Here is a 5202-nt window from a genome sequence, read left to right as displayed (position 1 = left end):
GGCCCTATAGAACCCTATATATAGTGCACTACTTTAGACCAGAGCCCTATAGAACCCTATTCCCTATATAGTGCACTACTTTAGACCAGGGCCCTATTGAACCCTATTCCCTATATAGTGCACTACTTTAGACAAGGGCCCATAGTGTTGACTACACTGTTACAAGTCTAACGTCTCTTATCATGTGTTCAGTTGAAACGAGTTAATTCATCGTCTTCAGTTCACTTCATCGATCTTTTCAGAAATGGGTCTCGCAAAATTGAGAGAATTTACAGACAAGAGTTTTACTAGAATACAGGCCTACATGTGCATGTCATGATCTGACTAGAAATATTATGTTGAACGTAATTCTATTTGTACGGTTAAACGCTAGATACAGAAGGGTTGCAAATCAAACTGAGCTTCCTGAGAGAGGATAGTGCTCGCCATTGGGCAGGGCAGCCAGTTGTCAGACTTCCTGAAAGAGGATAGTGCTCGCCATTGGGCAGGGCAGCCAGTTATCAGACTTCCTGAGAGAGGATAGTGCTTGCCATTGGGCAGGGCAGCCAGTTGTCAGACTTCCAGAGAGAGGGTAGTGCTCGCCATTGAGCAGGGCAGCCAGTTGTCAGACTTCCTGAGAGACAGCATACCACCCTGCATACCACTACTGGCTTGCTTCTGAAGCTAAGCAGGGTTGGTCCTGGTCAGTCCCTGGATGGGAGACCAGATGCTGCTGGAAGTGGTGTTGGAGGGCCAGTAGGAGGCACTCTTTCCTCTGGTCTAAAAAATATCCCAATGCCCCAGGGCAGTGATTGGGGACACTGCCCTGTGTAGGGTGACGTCTTTTGGATGGGATGTTAAACGGGTGTCCTGACTCTCTGAGGTCATTAAAGACCCCATGGCACTTATCGTAAGAGTAGGGGTGTTAACCCCGGTGTCCTGGCTAAATTCCCAATCTGGCCCTCAAACCATCATGGTCACCTAATAATCCCCAGTTTACAATTGGCTCATTCATCCCCCTCCTCTCCCCTGTAACTATTCCCCAGGTCGTTGCTGCAAATGAGAACGTGTTCTCAGTCAACTTACCGGGTAAAATAACGGTAAAAAAAAAAAAAAAACATTCAGTACAGTTCATGCAGACAGATAGCCGTTGCCAGGTCGTCACTAGTTACCACAGCCACAAAGTCATAAACACCACGTATTTCTACAATTTATCTTCTTAAAATATTATTTTAAACCTAACCATAACCACAATGCTAACCTTATGCCTTACCTTAAATTAAGACAACAAAAATTAGATTTTTTTCCCTTTCATGAATTTTACAATATAGCCAATTTTGACTTTGTGGCTGTCCTATCTAGTGGGAACCCAGTTGCCAGCTGTTTGACACATGCTGGATTATATGACCTCCAATGTGGCAAGAGGCCTGGTCCCAGATCTGTTAGAGGCATTAAGTTCCAGTATATAGTGTTGTTGTGTCGGGGAAAAGCATAAGTTATATCCTGGTTCCAGATCTGTTTGTGCCGTCTTGCCAAATCCTGTGGTCAACGGAGTGACAATAACCATTGGAGCTGGCAAGACAGCGCAAACAGATCTGGAACCAGGGTAAGGAACGTTTAAAATAAAGTTAAGACAGAATGACAAGGTGTGCAGCACCAGAAGTGAGAGGTGGGTGGTGTGGGTGGTGGGAGGAAATACCAGCCGAGTCAAAACATGGAGCTAAGAACACGGTCTTCATACTCACCTCGATGCTTTAGTAGGATGACATGTTTTATGGGTTGGATACAATTGGCTTTGACTCAAGAATTTCTGTATAACAGTAAAAAATAAACATTTACCCACCAGTCTTATGAGGAGCTACTAAACATTATGATTGAAGAGACTTTAGTAGCCTTGCAACAAAGGGTACAAAACACCATAGATTGAATTTCTAGATTGGATTTCTTGGTTCAAGCCTCGTTATATTCGGCTAACCTTTTCACACTACGGAGCGGAAATCAAGCCGAGCTGCAGTGTGCTGACCTGGTTACACGGCACATCTACCGTACAGATGTAGGATCTTCATTTGAGCCAGTTTGCTACAGCCTGAACATTATCACGCAGCAACAGAAAAAGTGAATTATTATGTGTATTATAATTAAATTGATTTTTTTTTTGTAGGAGTTGATAAATTTTTCGTAAGGGAAAAATCGAGTCTGAAATATCACAGTGGAAATTACAAAGTTCAGAAGACTTTTTAAATCTCAAATATACAGCAAGTTCTGGGTGATCACATTAAGATCCTACATCTGTAGCTGCTGGAACCGTACTGGGAAGGGATTGGAGCCAGCGCAGTAGGGATTTTCGGTCAGTTAACACGATAGTGGTAAAAGGGAAAGGTAATGAGATGCCTTCTCTCTTCTCCCAGCAGACTCCACTCTGTCTCAGGAAGCTCTTCTATACGAATAACAAGACTGGGAGAGTGGCTGGCTGCTGAGATAAACTGGTAGAGTTGGGACAAATAAACCATACCAATCACTTATCACAGGCATTTTGGCAGATATCGTTCATTACGATAAGTAGCCTATAACTAGAGATGTGTTTTGAAATTAAATGTTTTCTAATATGACTGATTGTTCATGGAACAATAGATGGCTACAACCATACAACTAGTAGTAGTTTAAAGGATAACATTTATTTTGTACAAATGGTGCACATTAAATGTTATAAACTTTATCGCATAAATTCAGGCAATTTATCACAATATGGATTTGTGTCCGTATCGCCCAGCTCTACTGACTGTTCAGTGGTTGTCTACAGTACGCCACTTAGAAGACACTCATCCCAGCTAAATGACTCATGGTACAGTGGTGTACAGGATCCCTGCGGGAACTGACCCCACAACCTCACCACACCCTAATCCAACTGAGCCACACAGGACCACCATGTGTGGGCTATATAGGGCTGGTTTCCTGGACACAAATTAATCCTAGTCCTGGACTGAAAAAAAAGAATAATTTAACAGTGAATCTCCATGGAAAATGCTTTTCAATCCTGGACTAGGCTTAATCTGTGTCCGGGAAACCAGCCCTTTGCTGTACCAGTGTAAGCTTACCGTATATGGTTGTCATAACAACTTGTCCAAAACAGTCACACCTCTTTCTGTCTCTTCTCAGCGGCCTCTGCCAGCTCAAGTCTCCTTGTCTCCTGGGAAGGAAGCAGAACATGTTGAGTGGGAGGAAAATTTAAATTAAAAAAGTATAATGTTAAATGAAATTAATGAGGAAAAAAAAAATATTAAAGTAATGAGAAATGAAGAGCAGAAATCTGAATGGGAACGTATAATTCTTATTGTTTTGGTGTTTATTGGTTACGCTGTTTTATGTTACATTGTTTCATTTTGTAATCCAAATATAGGTACAATTTGTTTACGATGTTGACCTTAAACATAGACAATTGTGTGTGTGTGTGTATACATACACAGCTGGCAATATATATAAAGTGTAGCTCGCTAGTTACCGGCAGCAACCAAGCTAATAATGAACCTAGCTACTGTAACAAGTTACTTACTCGATCTGGTGTGGTGGACAAGTCGTTTCCAGGTCCACCAAGGCACGGTAAGCACATCCCCATACTTGAGCAAGGAAATCAACTTTTTAGTTTCAGTGTTGAATGTTTGTTGGCTACTTGACTAGATTGAGATAGTTAACGTTAGTTCGCTAAATCTAGAAGAACCCACCAGGCAAGGTTAGCAAAAGTGCCTAGTTAGTTACTCTTGTGCACATCGACAAAGTGGCTACCCACTCTGCTTTTGCTAAATCTACGAGCTAACTAACTATAACCATGGAGGAACAGACCTTAATCACCACGGAAGGGCCAACCTCCAACCACTCTCATCAGCAAGTTTTTCCAACTGTCCAACCAAAACCACTGCCTTGTCTACTTGTATATTCCCAACAGTCATCTAGAACAGTAGCAGTGGGATGCTCAACTTTACAGCCTTTCAGCCTAACCCAATAAAATAATGTTGTTTTTTACGCCGTATATCCAAAGGCATCTCACCACTCGGACAGGCTGCACACAACACTGAGGTATACAGACCGGCTGCATAGTGTGTTCTGAATATATTTGTGAACCGCTTTGCGAGCTGAAACACAACCCTTTTGTCGTCTGCCATGTGCGATCGAAGCTGCCGCCCTGTAACTAGGAGTCACCAGCTTGTCGTCAGCAACACAAAAAAAATAAAAGTACTTCCGTGTTGCGGAATTTAAGAAACTTTCAAAATAAAAGTCCCCCACGTAATATTATATAAAGTGTGAAAAACTTGTATTTATTCATGATATATGAACAACTATTGTCTAAACATTAACAATGATTCATATTTGTTCATATTTAAGTTGCATTTGCATTACATTTGTAAAAAAAAAAATATATGTTCTAAGGTCAAATAAATGTTCCCAATGCAAATCAACGCAAATGGAATACCTATTTGCCTATAGAGCAGCACATATTCTGGGTGCCACAGTAAAAGTATTATAGGATATACTCAGGGGTGTCTGTAGAATGTATATATGGAGTCATTCCATGGTGTTCTGAATAATACGGAGTGTTGCCAATATGTATTACATATACAGTGATTTGCATTGTGATCAATGGAATGGGTGGAGAAAGGCCAGCATCATTCTAGGTGTTATTCCGTATGAATCGTTTTTCCTGTAAAGTGCTATATTTGTACCGTATAGTTTCCAGGCGCCACATTTAAGCTGTTTGACCACAGTAAAAGTCCAGCAACATTTCCTATGACCTAGCATTTTGTTTAAACCGATTTGTATTCTAGGGACTCTAGTGAGTAGACTCGACTAGGGACTCTAGTGAGTAGACTGGACGAGGGACTCTAGTGGGTAGACTCGACTAGGGACTCTAGTGAGTAGACTGGACGAGGGACTCTAGTGGGTAGACTGGACTAGGGACTCTAGTGAGTAGACTGGACGAGGGACTCTAGTGAGTAGACTGGACTAGGGACTCTAGTGAGTAGGCTGGACTAGGGACTCTAGTGAGTAGGCTGGACGAGGGACTCTAGGGAGTAGACTGGACTAGGGACTCTAGTGAGTAGACTGGACGAGGGACTCTAGTGAGTAGACTGGACGAGGGACTCTAGGGAGTAGACTGGACTAGGGACTCTAGTGAGTAGACTGGACTAGGGACTCTAGTGAGTAGACTGGACTAGGGACTCTAGTGAGTAG

The 5202-nt window shown here is 42.2% G+C and overlaps 1 long non-coding RNA gene across 1 annotated transcript; it reads right to left on the bottom strand.

Moving 5' to 3' along the window:
* Positions 1 to 1362: 1362 nt before the first annotated feature.
* Positions 1363 to 4367, bottom strand: LOC129850725 (uncharacterized). The gene is made up of 2 exons (XR_008758850.1): positions 3530 to 4367; positions 1363 to 3166 (listed from the first exon to the last, which is right to left on the bottom strand). It is a non-coding gene; the product is annotated as an uncharacterized LOC129850725 (long non-coding RNA).
* Between the last annotated feature and the right edge of the window lie 835 nt (positions 4368 to 5202).

This window comes from Salvelinus fontinalis, unplaced genomic scaffold, assembly GCF_029448725.1.
Source record: "Salvelinus fontinalis isolate EN_2023a unplaced genomic scaffold, ASM2944872v1 scaffold_2228, whole genome shotgun sequence".
Lineage (NCBI taxonomy): Eukaryota > Metazoa > Chordata > Actinopteri > Salmoniformes > Salmonidae > Salvelinus > Salvelinus fontinalis.
This window is presented reverse-complemented; position numbering and strand designations above follow the sequence as displayed.